Source organism: Leucopleurus acutus, assembly GCF_964270905.1.
Source record: "Leucopleurus acutus genome assembly, chromosome: 7".
In the NCBI taxonomy this organism is placed as follows: Eukaryota; Metazoa; Chordata; class Mammalia; order Artiodactyla; family Delphinidae; genus Leucopleurus; species Leucopleurus acutus.
The window spans coordinates 105,899,775-105,922,466 of NC_139150.1; the positions used below are offsets into that span (position 1 = coordinate 105,899,775).

The following is a 22,692-nucleotide window of genomic DNA, read 5'->3' on the forward strand; positions in this document are numbered from 1 at the left end:
GGGCCCAGGCACTCTGAAAAGCAAAGTTTGAGATGTGAACAACAGGTAACCCACGCTAGCTCGCAGCTGTCCCAGAAGTGCCCGGCCCCGCCTCTCCCTCGGCGGGTCCCCGCAGACTCACCCAGCCTGCCCGGGGCTGCTTTTTGGACGCGCCCGCCAGGGGTCAGCGCAGCCTCAGCAGCGGGCTCCGGCGTCCCACAATGCACCGGGCGCTCGGGTCCGGAGGTTACCGAGCTGCGGCTAAGGCAGCCGAGCCCCGAGGGTTTGCGGGCGTCCGAGGGGCGGGGCGTCATGGGGGCGGGGCGTCCGAGGGGCGGGGCCAGGGCTGCAGCTCCGGCAGCCTTCAGTCGCAGCTGCGCCCCTCCTGCGGCCAGCCGCCCGGGATCAGGTTGTGTCTTCCCCGGCCTCGGAGACCTGTCCACCTGGCGCTGTAGCAAGGTAGGGGGTGCTCTCCCGGACCATCCCTTTTGGGGGGTGTGAAGTATTTTTTTTCCTAGTTGTGCCTACAGGAGAAGTCTTAACGTTGCTAATATTTAGAGATGGAGCTACCAGTTTCGCTCGGAGGAATCTATTTCAAAAGTCTTCTGTTTCCGTCCCATCCTCCCTGTCCCCTCCCGCCCCCCCCCCCGACTCTGCTGGGCTTTGGGAAACCTGATTTGGGGAGTCTGTGCCAGGGTAATTTCAAGCTCTTGGTTCATCCCTCCTGTCTTGTGTAGGGATGCAAAAACTCCGGGGTGGGGTTAGAATGCGTGAGAACTTGTGTGGGTGTGGGCTGCGTGTCTTCAGAATGTGTGCCTTTGGAAAACTCCTAAAAAGTTAGATGTCCATAGGGGTCTAATTCTCGGGGTGGGTGTGGGTCCTGAGTCCCCGCTGTTTCAGGTACTCAGTGAGTGGCGTCTCTCACATGCCCGCCTCCGCCACCCTAGAGCCATCAGGAGGTTGCTGTCCTGTGATCTAAGCCAGTGGGTGTCCTCAAGTTCTACACCCCAGAACTACTCTCCAGGACAGTGCTTCCCAACAGTCCCTGAGCGCCACACCCCAGAGCGCCTCAACCCAGCTGACCCTAGTTTGGGGATCCCACAGTTCGAGCTTTTCAAAAAATAAAGTTAGGCAGATAGAAGGCACTGGAATATGCGGGCACCTGGGATAGCTTAAGCTTGTTGGGGTCTGTCCTCCTCAGCCTGTTTTCTGGGTCACACTGCATGGCTCCATCCATTTGGTCTCACTTCCTGTTACCCCAGAGCTCCCCTTGGTAAAAATGCCAATCTGAAATAATCCTCATCTGAAACTTGCGATTCTAAAGTGAATCCACCTTTGCCCACTTGTAAAGGCTCAGAAAAGCACTTTAGTCCTCTGATCCCTAGCTCTGATGTAAAATAAGTTTTAGTTTTAAAGGTTTATTTTTCTTTAAAACCCTCGCCCAATAAATATCAGTTGATTGCTTTTACTTGTGAAATCCAAGCAGTTTTATTTGTTGTTTAGTACTAAAGATTATGACTAGGAAGACCATCTAAACGATATAGTCTTCAGGTGAACATGATCCTAATTAACAAATTAGCTGATAGTGCAAGAGGCAGAAGATGGGAAATCAGGGAAGCTTGGTTCTAAAACATTTCTGCCTCTGAGAAGTCTGGACGACTAAATTGCCTTTATTTTTCCTTCAAAATGTAAAATGCTGTGAGCACAGGTTCCTTTTTTGCTAGACACGCCTCTTGATTTGAGATAACAATCAGAAACAAGAAAATTCTTTCAAACAGTTATCATCTCACCTATGCCCAAGGAAAGAAGGTAAGTCTAGGAGTTGTTAGGATTCTAAATCTTTGTTAAGCAGAAATTCTTAATGATCCTTAAGCCCATCTCTGGGTACTTTCCCCCAGGAGTGTCTGTTCTTCATCAAATATGAAATTATGAATTTCTCATTATGTATAATACTTTGTATTTGGAAAATATTTGTATTTTCTACATCTAACGTTAATATTCATTTAAAAGCATTGTGTATTTGTGCATAAAATGATACAATCTTTAAAAGATTAAAAGCAAGAAAAAAAATTTTCTTAGCTAGTATTCATCAGTGATTCCCACCGTAAGGTCCTCAGTTAGTGGCAATAAACCCCAAAGATAAAACCACAATCTAGAAAGTCATTAATAATCACCAGCACGCATAAGAACTAGAGGGCACTGTTTGAAGCTTAAAAGGAGCCATTTAAGGACATGTTAAAAGATAACCTTGAACAGGGCTTCCCTGGTGGCACAGTGGTTGGGAATCCGCCTGCCAATGCAGGGGACATGGGTTCGAGCCCTGGTCCAGGAAGATCCCACATGCCACAGGGCAGCTAGGCCCACGTGCCACAACTACTGAGCCCATGTGCCACAACTACTGAAGCCTGCACGCCTAGAGCCGGTGCTCGGCTACGAGAGAGGCTACCACAATGAGAAGCCTATGCGCCGCAACGAAGAGAGTGGCCCCCGCTCGCAACTAGGGAAAGCCCATGCACAGCAGGGAAGACCCAACGCAGCCAAAAAAAAAAAAAAAGATAACCTTGCACAGTAGATTGCAAGCATCATTTAAGGCTTCAGCTTCAAGAGATTCATATGGAAAGACACTGACACCCATACAATGAAACTTAAATACCAATTCATGGGCTCACTAAAAATAAGCAGATCAGATGATTCCCACATCAACTGTAAATACTGTATATGCACTTTAGGTTAATTTAAATAATTGTCCCATTGCTTTTACGACCTTCCAATGCCTTGATTACTTCAAAACTGGAACAGCTGGCACTGTTCTTGCTTCTGAAGGAGGTAAATTAAGAAATTGACCTCCAGCCACAGACTGGAGTTCACAGGATTTAGCACAAACAAGCAACTCATGAGGAACTCAGTTCTTGGGCAGATATTTATCAAGCACCTACTAAGTGCAAGACTGGACTCATTACTTTAGCCCACTCGTGAAAAATAGCTTCAGGGATGATCTCTTATCAGGGGTCGTGTCATCAGGGCCATGCTCGTAGAGTTCAGGCTATTTCTCAGATGCCAAGGAAGCAAAAGTATCTCTCAGAAGAACCATGAAGACCCGAGGAGCTCAATTTAAAAACATCCCACTTATTTTAGAGGGAGAAGGGGATAGAGAAAATACCTTGAAATATTTCCCTTTTGGCTCCCATCCTTTGTGGTGCCAGTTTTTCAAAAAAACTCTTCATTATATAATGATACTAATTATTCTAATACTAGTTATGTAATATGAGACTTTAGAAACAGTTATCCTGATGAACTCAGGAGTTAACCTCGTGAACTTTTCCAACTTTCCAATAATGAAAGCACCACCCTGTTATTCATATATATGTATTTGTTCAGTAAACATCCTAGCACTGTGCTGAGGCCGGAAATGCAAAGATGTATCGTCTAACCCTTGACGTTAAGAAGCTGATCGCGTTGGGGAAATCAACCCACAGATGGTTGTAATGAAGCGTGTGCTTGGGACGGCGATAGATAATTGCTCCTGGTGCCGTGGGCCTCGAGTCTAGTCTGGTGGAGTCAGGAAAGGCCCGTAAATGTCGGAAATTAGTAATTCTAGGACGACTCACTTTTAGCCAACACTGGGGGAAGAGTGCTCCAGGTGGAGGGGACAAGCATTAAGAAGATCATGGGGGTAGAGTGGCAAGATCTGAGAAGTAGACTGAACACAGGAAGGCCTGGTGAGGGTGAGGGGAGCGACTGAAAGCCTTATCAGGAGGGACAGGATCCTGTCTGCTTTAGGAAGCTCACTCTGAAGCTGGAGTGGAGGATAGACTTAAGAGGCCAGGAGGCAGGAAGAACTGCTAGGAGACCATAGCAGAGATTAGGAAGGAAATGAGGAGGGCTTAGCATTTGTAGAAAGCATGACCCTTTCCAGCTGTCTCATCCGTTACGTGGTTTGGTTTTCATAACCACCCTTTGCAGTCAGTAGGGTGATATTCACAGCTTCATTTTCTAAGTGCTTACCTGGTGCTTTGTGTACATGATCCCTGACCTTTATAAAAACCCTGAAAATTAAGTATTATCGACCTACTTTACAGAAGTGGATCCTGAGGCAGGGTCAGGCTCAGACCCAGGTCCTGTGTCTAAAGCAGGACTTATTCTAAACAGCAGGTGGATCCTGCTTCTCTAGAGAATGAGGCAAGACAACCCTTCTGGGCAAATCTACACCCGGGAAACATCTCTCAGGAGTCAGCATGACAATATGACTGCAGTGGCCAGCTCTTTAAGCAGTTCTGTCTCTGCATTTAAAAGTCCCATGGAACAAAACAGTGTGGCAGTTCCTCAAACTAGCAAACAGAGAATTACTGCCTGAGCCTGCAATTCCACTTCTGGGTGTACACCCAAAAAAAGTGAACGCCGGGACTCAGATACTTGCACACTTGTGTTCATGGCATTATTCACAGTAGTCAAAAGGTGGAAACAACACAGGTGTCCACTGATAGAAGAATGGATAAACAAAATGTGGTCTGTACATACAGTGAAGTATTATTCAGCCTTAAAAGGAAGGAAATTCTGACACATGCTACAACATGGATGAACTTTGAGGACATAATGCTCAGTGCAATAGGCCAGTCACAAAAGGGCAGATGCTTTATGATTCCACTTATGGTCAGATTCACAGAGATGGAAAGTAGGATGGTGGTTGCCAGGACAGGTGGGGAGGGGGATGGGAAGTTGCTGTTTAATGGGTAGAGAGTTTCAGTTTGGAAAGACGAAAAGAGTTCTGGAGATGGACGGCGGTGATGGTTGCACAACAATGTGAATGTATTTAATGACTCTGAACTATACATTTTAAAAAGGCTAAAACGGTAAATTTTATGTGTATTTTTCCAAAAATAAAAGAGCAAGTGACTTACCCAGGGTCACTGAGCAAGTTCAGGCGGAAGGAGAATTCAAAGCAAAAACATGGCCTCTGCCAGACCGCCACACCTGGTAGTGACAAGGAAGCCCTCTGGGCGGAAGGAGGTGTGCTCTGGCTTGCTTTTTAAGCAGAAAGAGAAACCAAGTTTTCCAGTGTTATCAGCCTTGCTGCAGCAAATTCATAGGATCCCAATCACTGAAGAAACGTGGTATTTGGTTGCTGGCTTTGTCTAGGTAATCAAGGTGGGAAACTGGTGATAAGTTGGATTTTGTTCATTCATTCATTCATTTGTTCATTCATTCATTACCAAATATTTGAGGGCCTGTGTTGTACCAAATATCCTCTCCAGTTTCCAACTTTTCTGTCTAGTTACAGCCATCTGCCAGCTTTATTCTAGATGCTCTGCCAGTTTCCCTTGGACATAAAGTCCTAAGTTATATAAACCTTCCTTGATTCCTGGAAAGATCAATAGGGGGAACGGGTAGGGTTGAAGGGAGGTGATATGAGGTAAAGTGGGAGGTGCCAAATGCCTAGGAGAGTTGGGATTCCAATGAAGAAGCTGCTAAGCGCTACAGGAGTCCCATGAGGTGTGTCCAGGGGCTGCAGGTGCAGAAATATTGAGTGCAGCTCATGTACCTCACCCCTGGCATAGACCAAGTGTGGGCACTGCCTGGCGTCTTTTTTTTTAAAATTGAAGTATAGTTGATTTACAATGTTGTGCTAATTTCTGCTGTACAGCAAAGTGACTCAGTTATACACATGTGTACATTCTTTTTTCATATTCTTTTCCATTATGGTTTATCCCAGGAGATTGGACATAGTTCCCTGTGCTATACAGTAGGACCTTGTTGTTTATCCATTCTAAATGTAATAGTTTGCATCTACTAACCCCAAACTCCCAACCCATCCCTCTCCTGCCCCCCCTCCCCACTGGCAACCACAAGTCTGATCTCTATGTCTGTGAGTGTGTTTCTGTTTCATAGATAGGTTCATTTGTGCCATATTTTAGATTCCACATATAAGTGATATCATATGGTATTTGTCTTTCTCTTTCTGGCTTCACTTAGTGTGATGATCTCTGGGTCCATCCATGTTGCTGCAAATGGCATTATTTCATTCTTTTTTATGGCTGAGTAGTATTCCACGGTATATATGTACCACATCTTCTTTATCCATTCATCTGTCTATGGACATTTAGATTGTTTCCATGTCTTGGCTATTGTGAATAGTACTGCTGTGAACTTTGGGGTCCATGTATCTTTTTTTTAATTAAAAAAAATAAATTTATTTAATTTGTTTATTTTTGGCTGCATTGGGTCTTTGTTACTGCTTGCAGGCTTTCTCTAGTTGTGGCGAGCGGGGGCTACTCTTTGTTGCGGTGCGCGGGCTTCTCATTGTGGTGGCTTCTCTTGTTGTGGAGCACAGGCTCTAGGCGCACAGGCTTCAATAGTGTGGCACCTGGGCTCAGTAGTTGTGGCTTGCGGGCTCTAGAGCGCAGGTTCAGTAGTTGTGGTGCATGGGCTTAGTTGCTCCATGGCATGGGGGATCCTTCTGGACTAGGGATTGAACCCATGTCCCGTGCATTAGCAGGTGGACTCTCAACCACTGCGCCACCAGGGAAGCCCGTCTTCTAAGAATTTTATGGTGTCATGTCTTAAGTTTAAGTCTTTAAGCCATTTTAGTTTATTTTTTTGTATGGTGTGAGGGTGTGTTCTAACATCATTGATTTACATGCAGCTGTCAAACTTTCCCAGCACCACTTGCTGAAAAGACTGTCTTTTTCCCATTTTATATTCTTGCCTTCTTTGTCGAAGATTAATTGACTGTAGGTGTGTGGGTTTATTTCTGGGCTCTCTATTCTGTTCCATTGATCCATGTGTCTGTTTTTGTACTAACACCACACTTTTGATTACTGTCACTTGTCTGAAGTCTGGGAGAGCTATGCCTCCTGCTTTGTTTTTTTCCCTCAGGATAGCTTTGGCAATTCTGGGTCTTTTATGGTTCCATATAAGTTTTTGGATTATTTGTTCTAATTCTGTGAAAAACGTCATGGGTAATTTGATAGGGGTCACATTGAATCTGTAGATTGCTTTGGGTAGTATTGCCATTTTACCAATATTCTTCCAACCCAAGAACATGGTATTTCTTTCCATTTCTCAGAATCCTCTTTAATTTCCTTTATTAATGTTTTATAGTTCTCAGCATATATGTCTTTAACCTCCTTGGTCAGGTTTATTCCTAGGTATTTTTTTTTTGGTGTGATTTTAAAAGGTATTGTTTTTTTACATTCCCTTTTTGATATTTCGTTGTTAGTGTAAAGAAACGCAACCGATTTCTGAATGTTAACCTCGTATCCTGCTACTTTGCTGAATTCATTTATTAGATCTGGTAGTTTTTGTATGGAGTCTTTAGGGTCTTCTTTATATAGTATGGTACTGCCTGGAGTCTTAACGCCTGCATGGAGGATCAGGGTGATAGCCACAGCAGAAACCCCAAAAGGCAGACAAAAAGAGCAATACATGGAGACAAGCAGTGGTACAAAAAAAGAGAGTGATGTGGAAGACAGTGCAATCTGGAAAAAGCCCAACTTTTATGGAACGACTTCCCCATCTGTGCCTCTAAGGATAAAGCCTGGTTGGCTGTTCACAACTATGTGCATAAATGTGAATAGAGTCTTTTTTTTTTTTTTTTGCGCAGGCTCAGCGGCCATGGCTCACGGGCCCAGCCGCTCCGCGGCATGTGGGATCTTCCCGGACCGGGGCACGAACCCGTGTCCCCTGCATCGGCAGGCGGACTCCCAACCACTGCGCCACCAGGGAAGCCCCGTGAATAGAGTCTTTTAAAAAAATCCACAATATTTGGACCTGTCTGCTTCTAGGAGATATGAAGTATAGGATACGAGGTAAAGCATAACTTTAAAAATAAGGCACTGGGGTAGTTTAGTAAAACAAGCACTAGATTTGAAATGACGTGAGGAGGAAGGGCACATCGGGAGAAGCAGGGTGCTTGGTGTATAAGAGACGCACAGTCTATTCTAGCTATTTTCAAAATATAAAACAAAAATGGTCATAGCAGTGAAGTGGAAGTAGGTCCTACTAGGCATCTGAGATGAGACATTTTGGCGTGGGATTTGGTTTTAAGTTTCTTGGAAGCCATGGTATAAAAGGAAACAGGTTGGGTTACATCATTTTCTTACTCTGGCAAGATAAAGTATACAAATTCAGCTCTAGAGGAGACAGTTTTTTTCCTGGAACTAAACGCAGGGGAGGATTTACCACACGGGCTCTGTTGAATACAGTTTTGAAGCTGTGGACAGCATCTTCGGTAACGTTTTATAGGTCAGCTCTGAAGACATCATGCAGATGAGTGGGTTTTACTTTTGGTGGAAACCATCTGGAGGCAAAACTGAACGTGTGAAGTATTTTTTGTTAGAATGTTGTAGCGGGGCTTCCCTGGTGGCGCAGTGGTTCAGAATCCGCCTGCCAACGCAGGGGACACAGGTCTGAGCAGTGGTCCGAGAAGATCCCACATGCCACGGAGCAACTAAGCCCGTGCACCACAACTACTGAGCCTGCACACCTAGAGCCCATGCTCTGCAACAAGAGAAGCCACCGCAATAAGCCTGAGCACCGCAACGAAGAGTAGCCCCCGCTCGCCACAACTAGAGAAAGCCCGCACACAACAACTAAGAACCAAAGCAGCCAACAACAAATAAATAAAATAAATTTATTTAAAAAAAAAAAGATTGCTGTAGTGGTGGGATTCCGGACAGTCACTTTCAGGAAGTTACCTAAGGATGAGTCATTAGAAGAACCTGGAGAAGTGGGCTAAATTGGACACCTGAGTAGGAAAACCTCTAACCCTCAGTTGAGCTCGGTCATTTGCATTGTTCTCATGGGGTAGAGGATCCCTTGGCAGGAAACCAGAGCTAAGTGGTCCAACAGGCGTTTAAGCTTTGAAGCAAGAATTGAATAAGGCCTGTGCTGATCTTGACACCCCATCGGCCTCACGTTTGCACCAGGGACAAAGCAAGTGGTAAGCTGTTCAGTGCCAACATGGATGGGTAGAGGAGAGAAAGAGGGCTTGGGCTGAGCCATCTGTGTACAAGTTCTCATCTGGAGCTAGAACTTTGTGAAGCAGCTAAGAGATCTGGGACCTGTGAGCCGTTCATTTTTTATGCTTTTTACTCTTTGCTTTTTGTTTTGTATTTGTTTGCTCTTCCTTTTGTGCTTTAGCGAAAATTTGCTTTCAACAATTCTAATCTTATCTAGGCTAAGCCAAGGAAAAAAGTGATTGGTTCACACCTGAGCCAGGATAAAGGTCAAACTTCTTAACTGCTCTTGAGCGAGGCAGTGTCTGGTCTGGTCCCTTCTCACTTGCTTAGACTCATCTTCCGACCTCTCCCTACACCCTGTGCTCTACTTGTGCTATGCAACCTACAGCCCCCCCAGAAGTAAGCCTGTTCCATGTCTCAAGAGTTTTTTTTTTTTTTTTAATTTTAATTTATTTATTTTTGGCTGCATTGGGTCTTTGTCACTGCACGCGAGCTTTCTCTTGTTGCAGTGAGCGGGGGCTGCTCTTTGCTGCGGTGCGCAGGCTTCTCATTGTGGAGTCTTCTCTTGTGGCAGAGCACGGGCTCTAGGTGTGTGGGCTCAGTAGTTGTGGCATGTGGGCCCTAGAGCACATGGGCTCAGTAGTTGTGGTGCATGGGCTCTATGGTGGCAGGTTTCAGTAGTTGTGGTGCACTGGCTCAGTAGTTGTGGAGCACGGGCTCTAGAGTGCAGGCTCAGTAGTTGTGGCACATGGGCTTAGTTGCTCCGCAGCATGTGGGATCTTCCAGGACCAGGGCTTGAACCTGTGTCCCCTGCATTGGCAGGCGGATTCTTAACCACTGAGCCACCAGGGAAGCCCCTCGTGGGTTTTTATACTCTGCTGTTCCCTCTGCTTCCCACTCTTCCTCACCTTCGCTGCCCAGAGAAATCGTCATCCTTCAAGACTCTGCTGAAGTGTCGCCTCGTGCAGGAGGCCCTCCTAACCCTTTCTGCCCATTCTGGAGGAGATGATCACGTTCGCCTTTCCACCCCCTCTGCCTCCTGTCTCAGCTCCTGTCACTCTGTATTGGCATCATTTACTGAGTCTGTGAATCCTTCAAGGTTAGGGATGAAGTTGTAATCTTAGCTCGTCACCTTGCTTCTGGCACGTGGTAACCTAGATGTGTGAAGGCTGAGGAGAGAATCAGAGTACTCTGAAGGGCCAGGAGGAATGAACTTTCCAGCTTAAGAACCTGGAAATGATAAGTCAGAAGTGAGGCAGATAGGGCTTCCCTGGTGGCACAGTGGTTGAGAGTCCGCCTGCCGATGCAGGGGACACGGGTTCGTGCCCCGGTCTGGGAAGATCCCACATGCCACAGAGCGGCTGGGCCCGTGAGCCATGGCCGCTGAGCCCGCGCGTCCGGAGCCTGTGCTCCGCAACGGGAGAGGCTGCAATGGTGAGAGGCCCGCGTACCGCAGGAGAAAAAAAAAAAAAGAAGTGGGGCAGATAAATGAAAACCCAGGCAATGAAGGCCTTGGATAGGAAAGTTCCCACCTGGGTTTTTTTTTTGTTTGTTTCTGTTTGCTTTTTCTTTATGAAGAATATTGAATAATTCAGTAGTAAATGCCCTCAACTATGAAAGACAAAAAGAAAATGCTCTTCAGAGTGTTTACATCATACCTCTCTGAAGATAGGTATCACAAGACTACATCGTAATTTGGAAAAGACATTTCAGGAGGGGTTGCGACAGTATGGTCCAAAAACTTTGTTGAGGATGAAACTAAATATAAGGATAGAAGTTGAAAACATGGATGACTAATGTGATCAGTAGATGAGGTCTTCAAATACAGTTATCTCACATGAGCTCTTATCACTCTTAACTGAAACTTCAGTCTTGATACTGGAAAGGACCTTATCTAGTGGCCTCTTGGTATTTGGTATTTGTTCAACCCAAGGGTTGTATCTGCTCTTAAGAGCATTGTTCTGGGGACTTCCCAGGTGGTCCAGTGGGTAGACTCTGCACTCCCAATGCGGGGGTCCTGGGTTTGATCCCTGGTTGAGGAACTAGATCCCACATGCATGCTGCAACTAAGGAGTCCACATGCTGCAACTAAGGATCCCACATGCCGCAACTAAACATGCCTCAGTGAAGATTCTGTGTGCCGCAACTAAGACCCAACACAGCCAAAATAAATAAATAAATATTAAAAAACAAAAAATATTGTTTTAAAAAAGCATTGTTTTGGTAACTTTGATCTCTTAATTGGGTGGTCACTGAGATCCCAAGACCTTTATTTTACGAGCACAATTTGAGTTTGGTTTTGTGTTTAGACCCAGATTCGTTTTCCCGTTCCAGCCTTCTGGATCTTATCCGCCACTCTGGATTCTGTCACATCATTTTGTGGGATCTTCCTGTGGTTTATCTCCATCAGGTTGGCAGTTGACTATGCAGAAAAGCTGAGTGTCCTGTCAGCAAACGTAAAAGTTCCTCTTTTAGATCAGTCATGAAGACGATCCCAGTACACACTAACATTTTTTAATTTATGAAAGAGATAATTTATAAATCAGTTGCCTCATTGTGATCAAACATTTACTTTCAGATTCCATCCTTTCCTCAACGTACCAGATTTGGGGGAAACTATGGAATGGTTTCTGTCATCCAGTGGGCCCTCTTAGCTTCCAGTCAATTCTGTGTTTTCCTAGTCTCTCTCCTATTCACCACGGCACAGTTTCAGATGGCTTCCATTCTCTTTAAGCCTTCCACCCCCCAACCCCGCCCCTTCCACCCCAACCCCGCCCCCTCCACCTCTGTTCACCTCATCCTCAGCAAACGGCCCCGCCCGCTACTTTCTGGAGAAGATGGAGGTTGTCAGACAGTCGCATCATCGAGTTCCTGCTGCCACTGCCAGGACGCCTAGTTAATTCCGCCCGCATCCTTCTCTCTGTCGGCTTCCAGTGAAGAGGTGTCCTTCCCTTGAATTGGGGCCGACCTTTAAGTCTGTGCTTTGTCCTGTGCTCTGGACCTTCTTCCTCCTCAGGGACTCCCCCAGCTGACTGTCCCCTCTCCTGTATCCTCCTCGTTAGCCTTTACACATTCTCCCTCCTCATCCATCTGAAAGCATCTCCCTCCACAGCCCTTCCCTTCAAACTCAGTGCCTTAGAATTGTTTCTGTTCTATTTCCTCACCTCATTTCAGTCTGGCTTGTACCACCACCCCTCGACTGACACTGTCCTCACCAAGGCCACCAACTACTGCCTTGTGGCTAAACCCAACGCATACATCTTGGTCCTTGTCTGCCGTATCTCTCTAGAGCATTTGGCTTTACCGACCACATGCATCTCTGAAAACCCTTCTGCTGGCACTGCAGTTTCCTGGGCTCCTCCTTTCCTCTGTCTTTCTCATTGGGCTCATCTTCCTGTGTCGCTTCTTCAGTGGTGGTTCTACCCTGGTCTCTCCACTCCCACTCTCTTCCCAGGATTCTTTTGGTTCCAAGCGACAGACCCCAATTCACATTGAACTAAACAGGACTTCCCTGGTGGTGCAGTGGTTAAGAATCCGCCTGCCAATGCAGGGGACACGGGTTCAAGCCTTGGTCCGGGAAGATCCCACATACTGTGGAACTAAACCCATGCACCACAACTACTGAGCCTGCAAGCCACAACTACTGAAGCCCGTGCGCCTAGAGCCCGTGCTCCGCAACAAGAGAAGCCACTGCAATGAGAAGCCCGTGCAACGCGACTTGGGAAAGCCCACGCACAGCAACGAAGACCCAATGCAGCCAAAATTAAATAAATAAAAAAGAAAAAACAAATTAAACTAAAAACCAACCGAAACACCACCACCACCAAAAACCACAACAAGGGAAATTCTTTGATTCATATGCCTGCAAAGTCCAGTAGTAGATCTGGGATAGCTGGTCCAGAGATGTAACATAAGGACGTCAGAAACAGCTTCACCCTCTCTGTCTCTTAGCTTTGTTTTCCATTGTGTTGGCGCCATTCTAAGGTGGCCTCTTTCTAAATGATGGCAAGACTTCTGCCAGCAACTCCAGGCTTCTAGCCAATCCTCTTAGGAAACACAATGGAAGATTTTCTACCCAGTTTCTGAAGCTGGAAGTCTAGGAATCATTTTTGACTTCTGTTCCCACACATCTTAATCACCAAGTCCTGTCCCGTCTTCTAAGTATCTCTGCATCCCCGTTGCCAGTGTTTTAATTCAGGGTACCATCTTTTGTCTCGATTCCTGCAGCAGCCCCCAGTGATTTTCTTCCTTGGGTCTTGCTGCCCTCCAACCTGTTCTCCACATCACAACCAGGGTAATCTTTCGAAAATGTTACGTGATGGCCCCCCAATGGATAGGAAGTTCAAGACAAAACTCCTTGTTACGTTCCGGAAGGCCTTGTATGATACAGTTCCTGCCTACTTCTCTTTTCACATCATCCCTTATTCCAGGCAGTTCAGCCACAGATGCATGCCAGACTAGTCAGCTCCCTCCTAGCTCTGCCTTTTTCATGCAGTGCTTCTTCCATCTGGACCATTTTCCTCCTGGCCCCCCACCTAATGAGCCTCTTCTTATCCATTCAGGTCTCACATTAGATATAACTGTATTGAGAAAATCCTTCCAGGAATTCCCTGGTGGTCCAGTGGTTAGGACTCCGTGCTTCCACTGCAGGGGGCACAGGTTCGATCCCTGGTCAGGGAACTAAGATCCCGCAAGCCGCAAGGTGTGGCCAAAAAAAAAAAAAGAGAAGAAAAGAAAAACTCTTGGCAGAGAAAATCCTTCCATACTGCATTATGTACACACTCTTCCTACAAGAATATTCTTTTTCCACCTTAGCAATTACCGCATTTTATTGTCATTGCTCGTTAAATCGTCTGTATCCCTCAGCAGACTATAAGGTCCACGAAGGCAGATATTTCCCTTGTTTTCTGAAATATCCCCAGCATCACAGAGTAGACACTTGATAAATATTTGTTAAATTGTAAAATAAAATGAGATGTGATTGTAGTAGGTGATTTTAGAATCTAGATTGATTCGCTAAGCTACTGGAAAGTCTGTAATGTCTACTGCTTTTCTTTTTTATATGCTTATTGGTCCCCTTTTAAAAATAGTAGAGTTATAGAATTAAAGAGGATCTTAGTAATTATCGGGCACTAATTCACTTCACTTGACAGGTAAGGAAGAGGGCGCTCAGAGGGACTTAGTAATTTACACAAACCACGGAGCTATTCACGGTGGTCTAATTGGACTGGAGCTCAGAGCTCCTGACTTTTAGTGCAGCGCAGCCTCCTCTTCACCATGATAGCAGCACTTCTAACAGATTAGTGCAGTGCGATTTTTATTTTATAACATTTTGCCTTTTTAAAAAATTTATTGATTTTCGGCTGCGTTGGGTCTCCGTTACTGTGCGCGGGCTTTCTCTAGTTGCGGTGAGCGGGGGCTACCTTTCATTGTGGTGCGCGGGCTTCTCTCATTGCGGTGGCTTCCTTTGTTGCAGGGCACGGGCTCTAGGCACGCGGGCTTCAGGAGTTGCAGCATGCGGGCTCAGTAGTTGTGGCTCTCGGGTTCTAGAGCGCCAGCTCAGTAATTGTGGTGCATGGGCTTATTTGCTCCGCGGCATGTGGGATCTTCCCGGACCAGGGCTTGAACCCGTGTCCCCTGTACTGGCAGGCGGACTCTTAACCACTGCGCCACCAGGGAAGTCCCTGTAGTGCGATTTTTATTTTAATTCAAAGGAAGCTTATCGCCGATAGCCTCACATGTTTCCTTTCTTAAGATGTACTTGCCGATCTTGTACATCTCGGTGGATTCTGACAGTTTTTCAGGATGCAAATCTCCCTGGTCTATAGATGCCTAAGTCCTGTAGAGTCTGTCCTCTATGCCATTGGCCCACGAAGAACCAGAAGTTACACATTTGATTCCCTTGTTCCACCGTTTCTCCTTGGAAGGGTAATTACCGAGTAGATGCCATCTGGATTTGATCTGAGGAACACTCATGTTGTATAAAAGAAGTAACAGACTTGTGTTTAACTCTTTGTATGAACTACTCTTCTCTCTTCCCTCTGTGAGACTTACTGACTGATGCCCAGTATGAAATAGGAGCTTGAAAAGAGAACTGCTTCTATAAAAACAAGGTGAAGTTTGGAAAAGACTGGTAGGAGTAACTTTCTAAAAAGAATTATAATAGAATTGGATATGAGTGAGAAAACAAATATTGGGGAAAATTTTTAGTTAATAGAAAATAGTTTTTAGGGACTTCCCTCATGGCTCAGTGGTTAAGAATCTGCCTGCCAATGCAGGGGACAGAGGTTCAATCCCTGGTCCGGGAAGATCCCACATGCCACAGAGCAACTAAGCCCATGCGCCACAACTACTGAGCCTGCACTGTAGAGCCCGCAAGTCACAACTACTGAGCCCGCAAGTCACAACTACTGAAGTCTGCACACCTAGCGCCTGCACACCGCAACAAAGAGAAGCCCACGCTCTCTGCAACTAGAGAAAGCCTGCGCGCAGCAACGAAGACCAAACACAGCCAAAAATAAGTAAAATTTTTTTTAAAAAGTAAAAAAAAAAGGAGTTTTTATATTAAAATTTTTAATTTATTCAAAAAAATTTTTAAATTAAGGAAACCAAAAATGGAACCTGTCGACCAAAGCATTATGAAACTTCAATTAATTGACCTATTCTGTGCATAAATGTCTTCAAGTGTTCATTTTAAATAAAACGTTCAGTGTATCTTTTCATTATGGTTCCTGCTTTAAACGGATTATTTCAGTTAACTGAATTGCCTACTCTTCTGCCTTTTGTAGGTGGACATGTTATATGCAGCTGAATCTTTCATGTGGTTATAATTTTGCTTTTGAATTGCATTTAAACTTCTCAAGGGCTAGGAGTGTACCTACGTATTTCATTTCCTGTAGATTTTACCATGGGGCCTAACTCTGCATATGCCTCCGATGATGGGGTTTTATTTCCCTAGCCAACTAGTCTTTCTCACTCTGGGTCAACATTATTATTTTGTTTTCATCTTTACTCCTTCATTCTTCCTAACTCACGGACATTGTTCCTTCTGAAAAGGAGAGAGAGAAAGGGAATATAAGGAGAGCATCTGCCAACCTCCGGGGGCTTGCCATGTATTTGATACTAAAAAAGAAACTAAAAAGGAAGCGAAAGACAAGTTAAAAATATATTTAAAACAGATGTTTGTGCTTAAATTTAAAAATTCCAAATGCCACCCTTTGACCCAGCAGGTCTACTTCTAGAAGCCTATGCTATGGAAATAATTAAACACATGCAAAAAAGATTTAACTCTACCATGTTCATCTCAACCTTGTTTATAATGGGGGAGAATTAAGGAACAACTTGAATTTTCAACCTTCAATTTTCAAGGACTTAACATTTAAATACAGTGGAGTTCCATTATTTTTAAAAATGCATTTAGTGACATATAAAGATAGTTATAATTTATTAATTGATTGAAAAACAAGCTATAAAATGTACATCCCATTTTTGTAAAAGACAGATGTGCAAAAATGACTAGGAGGATATACGTAAAGATTATATGATGGTAGTGAAATAATTTTTTTCTCATTTATGCTTTAAACTTGTTTACAAAAAACTTCTGTAAAGTTATTTTTAAATTAAAAGCTACTCCCAACAAAATAGTTCCTATTAAGGTCATTGTTGGATATGACTTTTTTCTTCAGAAGTAATTGATTGTAAATAAATATGTTAATAGTTGAGGTCTTAGGAAAAGGAAAACATCTCCTCTACTTTCCTGCCTTAATACCACTTTTCTTCCTAGCTGCAGTGGATTCCAAATCAGTAGTTCTCTTAAGCTGGAGTTTTGTGAGAGGGGAGGAGGTGACTGGATTTTATTTCTAGTTTACTAATTCTCTTTATCACCTTGGGACATTTACTTTTCGTCTTTTTGTCCAGTAACCCTCTCTGTAAAATGGGGAGAACTCCTTCCTCGTTACTACCCCAGCAGAGGGATTGAAAACACCAGTGGGTTCCACCCCTGGCCTGGAACATGGCCAGTCTCTGCCACAAAGCCATGATAACACATAATAAGTACTAACTTAACAGTAATTCATTGATTATGTAATAAGTAATAATTCACCTGGCCACCCAGGGTAACCCATCACTCTCACCCTAACTACTGTGAACATTTACTAGATTGTCAAGTGATTCTGAACCATTACTTATTCATTAATTCAACAAATAACTGAAAAATGGCAACTAGGATTCAAATCCCGGCTCTCCCATTTAACTCTGTGAGCTTGGGGAAGGAAGTTAATTTCTCTGGGCCTCAGTTTCCTCCTTTATAAAATGACTAGTATAATACGTTGTTGTTGTAAGGATTAAATGAGATACAAAATGTGTAACACCCAGCACATAGTAAGCTCTCATGTGTGCCAAATGCTGGGATTCACGTTCATTCAACATTTATTGTTTAGTACAGGTCAGACAATGTTTCAGGTGCCTGGGTTGCATCAGTGAACAAAACAGATTTGCCTGTTTTCATGGAGCTTACATTTCAGCAGACTCAAAGATTAATTCAATGTAGTCCAATCCATGGTTACTGATAATAATACACTATTATTACTGTTAGTGTATTATGTGCCAGCCACTGTGCAAACGATTTTCATATATAATCTTATTTTCTCATTAACCCTGTAAGGTAGGGATTTTTATTGTTACTTGAGAGTGTGGAAACTGAGCCTTTGAAAGGTTATGTACATACAACTGGCAAGTGAGTGGAGGGGCTGGTATTTAGACCAGGTTGTCTGGCTTCACCACCACACCTTCCTACCTTTACTTGGTGAGCCATTGGTGATCGTCACTTTTGCTTACGGTTCTTTCTTTCTTTTTTTTTTAAATTTTTATTGTAGTATAGTTAGTTTCTACTGTACAGCAAAATGAATCAGCTATACGTATACATACATCCCCTCGTTTTTGGATTTCCTTCCCATTTAGGTCACTGCCGTGCATTAAGTAGAGTTCCCTGTGCTATACAGTAGGTTCTGATTAGTTGTCTATTTTATACATAGTATCATAGTGTATATGTGTATATGTGCCAATCTCCCAATTCCTCCCACCCCCTGCCCCACTTTCCCCCTTGGTATCCATTCATTTGTTCTCAATATCTGTGTCTCTATTTCTGCTTTGCAAATAAGATCATCTATGCTTACAGTTCTTTCTTGACATCCTTGCCAACACTTTTTGCTCTGCAGTAGGAGCTGTGAGAGAAAGAAACTTGAGTTTTCTTCATTTGTATTAAAATACTTCATTATCTCTGCAGGAAATGATCAGAGAAGGAATATATGACAGCTCTGCTTAGAGTGTTTTTTTCAATCAATTAGAAATTGCAGCTGACTCCCATCCGTGTTTAGGAAAGAGGTCTCAGTTAGAGGGAGGAGCCGAGGTGCAGCCTTAAGAGAGGAGCGTAGCTGGGGACGGGGAGACTCCCAGTGGCATGGCCTTGATGCTGGTCATCCTACCAGGCTAAGGTGAAGGCAACAGAATAGGTGCCTCCTGTGTCTCTTGGTGTTGCATCGTCTTCATCTTCTGGCTCAGAGTCTTTAGGAAACATACCGCTGCTCCACCTCTAAAGATCCCTCTTCCTTTGCTGTCCTGCAATTGCCCAGTGACCTGGAATGTTCATGTCCTCCAAAGTCATGCTGAATAATACTGCTAGAGTTTAAGAAAGTATTGTTATGAAGTATTTCAAGTATTCAGAAAAGCGTAAAGAATATCATGTACTCACAATTTAGTTTTGCCAAATATTAACATTTTGCCTTTCTGCTCCAGTTCCTTTTTTTAAATAAAAAATACAGATGTAGCTGAAACTCCCCTGTGTACCTCTTCCCAGTTTCACTCCCCTCCCTCCCTCCCTTCCAGAGGCCACCACTGTCCTGAATTATCATTACAATGCGTGCTTTCATCCTGTCACTTGCTGCCTGTAAGTGCTTGGATAAGCACCCTTACACACGGTGCTCTGAGGCACATTCTTGTACCCGTGTCCTTGTACACGTGTGCAGGAGTGTCTCTGGGATGTCGCTGGCCGTCGTGATTGCGCACTGACATGGCCACATTTCTCTCCAGGATGGTTGTACCAGTTGATGTTGTGTATAACAGCTTCTTCTCCACGGCCTTAGTCGTGCTGGTCTGACTTTTAAAATTTATTGCTAATCTGATGAATGTGAAGTGGTGTCTCACAGTTGTTTGTATTTTCCTGATTACTATCGAGATTGAGCATCTTTTCATGTGTTTATTGGCCATTTGTGTTTCCTCTTTGTTGAATTGTCTGTTCACATTCTTTGCTTTTGCGTCTGTTGTGTTGTCATTTTTCTCACTGGTTGGAGTAGTTCATTGTGTATTCTGTTTACTTAACCTTTACCAGTCACTTACCATGCAGAGGTCTTCTCCAAGTCCCTTGCTTGTCTTTTACTTTGTTTATGGCATATTTTGATGTACAGACAAGTTTAATTTTGATGTAGTCAACTCTTTTGCAATTTTTATTATTTGTGCTTTTGAGTCTTATTTAAAAAAAAATTTCCCGACTTCAAAATCATGTGTATATTTTCCTCTATCCTTTCTAAAATTTTCTAAAAATTTGATTTTCACATTAAGCATGGGATCCATCTAGAATTAATTCTGTCATTGCTGTAAGGTAGGGATCCATTTTTCTTTTCCTTCCACATAGATAATCAACTGGTCCAGCCCCTTTACTGTATAGTGTTTTCTTTCTCCACTGGTTGGTTATGTCTGTCTGATACCAAGTTTCCATAGAGTCAGGGATTTGCTTGGGGCTTCTTTGGTCGATCTAGTTATCTATTCCTGGGCTAATATCACACTGTCTAAATACTATAACTTTTCATGTACGTCTTGATGTCTCATAGGGAGAGGTGGCCTCCCTTGTTTTTCTTTTTTCAAAATTATTTTTTGTTATTCTTAGTTCTTCCATATGGATTTTAGAATCAGCTTATCTAGTACTTTAAAAACACTAATCAATACTTGATCTTGATCTTTCCTGGGCTTCATCTAGACCACCATGCTTCTGTTTGCTTAAACACTGTAACAGTATCCCTCCTGGTAAACTTTCACAACAGCGTCTAATTCCTATGTTCACAGGTCAGTTAGCACAGGTTACATTTTTCTTTTTAAACGTAATTGTGGAAAAATATATATAACGAAATTTGCCATCTTAACCGTTTTAAGTGTGTGACTCAGCACTAAATACATAATGTTGTGCATGCATCATCATTATGGCAAAACTCTGTAATCATTAAGCAATAATTTCCTATTCCCCCCTTCCACCAGCCCCTGGCAACTACCATTCTACTTTCTGTCTGTGTGAATTTGCCTTCTTTAGGTTTCTCATAAAAGTATAATCATACAATGTTGTCCTTTTGTGTCTGGCTTGTTTCACTTAGTATGGTGTTTTCAAGGTTCATTCATGTTGTAGCCTGTATCCGAACTCCATTCCTTTTTAAGGATGAATCATATTCCATTATATGGCTACTCCCCATTTTGTTTATCCATTCATCTCATGTTGGACATTTGGGCTCTTTCCCCCTTTTGACTATTGTGAATGATGCTACAATAAACATAGGTGTACAAGTATTTGTATAATTCTTGTTTTCATTTCTCTTGGGTATTTATATAGGAGTAGAATTGCTGGGTTATGTGGTAATTCTATGTTTAACTTCTTGAGGAATTGCCAAGCTGTTTTTCACAGCGGATGCACCACTTTCTATCCCCACCAGCAATGTCTGAGGGTTCCAGTTTCTCTACGTCCTCTCCAACACCTGTTATTTCTATATTTTTTATTATAGCCATCCTAGTGGGTGTGAAGTGGTATCTCACTGTGGTTTGCTTTGCAGTTCCCTAATAATTAATGATGTTGAGCATCTTTTCATGTGCTTATTTATCATCTTTAGAGAAATGTCTATTCAAGTCCTTTGCTCCTCTCCTCCTTGCCCCTGCTTTTAGAGCAGTTTTAAGTTTACAGCAAAATTGAGTGGAAAGTACAGAGAATTTCCATATAACGCCCCCCCCCCCCATGCGCAACCTCTCTCACAGTTAACAACCCACACCAGAGAGGTACATGTATTATAGTTGATAAACCTTTATTGACAAATCATTATCACCCAAAGTCTATAGTTTACATTAGGGTTCATTCTTGTATACACTCTGTGGGTTTTGACAAATGTATAATGACACGTATCCACAATTATAGTAGTACATAGAATAGTTCACTGCCCTAGAAATCTTCTGTGCTCCACCTACTTATTCCTCCCTCCCCTTTCATTCCCCCCTTTGCCCATTTTAAAATCACGTTGTTTGTTTTTGTGTTGTTGAGCTTTAGGAGTTCTTTATGTATTCTGTATTTCAGACTCTTATTGTATATATGATTTGCAAATATTTTCTCCCATTTTGTGTGTTGTCTTTTCACTCTCTTGATAGTGTCCTTTGGTGTACAGAAATTTTTAATTTGTATGAAGTCCCTTTTATCTATTTTTTCTTGTGTTGTCTGTGCTTTTGGTGTCATGTTTAAGAAACCATTGCCAAATCCAAGGCTATGCACATTTGTCCTTAGATTTTCTTCTAAGAATTTTATAGTATTAGCTCTAAGTTTAGGTCTTTGGTTCATTTTGAGTTAATTTTTGTATATGGTATAAGACAAGGGTCGACTTCATTCTTTTGCATGTGGATATTTCATTTTCCTAGTACCATTTATTGAAGAGATTGTTGTTTCCCTATTGATTGGTCTTGACACCCTTGTCAAAATCAATTGACCATAGATGTGGAGGTTTATTTATGAACTGTAAATTTTATTCCATTGCTCTATATGTCTGTTCTTATGCCAGTACCACAGTTTTGATTACTGTAGCTTTTTAATAAGTTTTGAAATCAGGCAGCGTGAGTCCTCCAACTTTGTCCTTCTTTTGCAAGATTATTTTGGCTATTCTGGGTCCCTTGAAACACCATATGAACTTCAGTATGGAGTTTTCATTTCTGCATAAAACACCTTGGGATTTTCATAGAGATAGCCTTGACTCTGTATGTCAGTGTGGGTAGTATTGTCATCTTAACAACATTAACTCTTTCAATCTGTGAACATGGGATGTCTTTTCATTTATTTAGACTTTCTTTAATTTCTTTCAGCAATGTAATATATATTTTTCACTTATCACATTTATGTTGGTTGTTTGCTGATAGTAGGAAGATAGCAGCATATCTGTGGAATACAGATAAGAGGCTTGAGATGTAGAGTCTTATAAATTTTACCTATAAATGGAGAAAGCAACATAATATTTATTTTTAGTATCAGAATTGGTTTCCCTAGTCATGATCTTTTAGGATCTTTGAATAAGGAAAAAAAAAGATAGAAATGTCTGGGTTACAGATTCTCCAGAGATTTTGTTGACCTCATCATGCTTAGTAGGTCACAATGAGATTAGTTTACCCTATGTTGAATTTGACTCAAAAAAAGAAAGAAAGAAAATTCAGGAAGAGTTTATTGTTGAATCCATGTTCAAAATGGCAATATCTTTTCTAATTCCATCTTCTATCATCATATTCACATTACAGTCTATATCATATAACAATTCAGGGCAAAATACTTTAAGTGTTTGACTTACTGAATTCCTGTCTTCTTTTGGACCCTAATTTAGTCATAATCCTTCAAACATTCAAATTTACTGGCACATGCCACATACCCCTCCCCCCCCATCAAGTTCAACAATATTCCGGGGAGATAAGTTACTCA

At 42.9% G+C, this 22,692-nt stretch overlaps 1 protein-coding gene and 1 pseudogene across 2 annotated transcripts in view; one reads left to right on the top strand and one right to left on the bottom strand.

The window, feature by feature from the left end:
- The window catches only part of LOC309963844 (ubiquitin domain-containing protein 2-like), a 40,591-nt pseudogene extending 40,298 nt beyond the window's left edge, over window positions 1-293 (bottom strand). Inside the window, exon 1 of the transcript in view lies at window positions 122-293. The product of the transcript in view is annotated as a ubiquitin domain-containing protein 2-like (transcript). The remainder of the gene's footprint in view (window positions 1-121) is intronic.
- Window positions 294-385: 92 nt separating this feature from the next.
- Window positions 386-22,692, top strand: part of EXTL3 (exostosin like glycosyltransferase 3) — a 126,042-nt gene continuing 103,735 nt past the window's right edge. The window contains exon 1 of the mRNA XM_082842624.1: window positions 386-438. The gene's annotated coding sequence lies outside the window, so the exon portion shown is untranslated. The remainder of the gene's footprint in view (window positions 439-22,692) is intronic.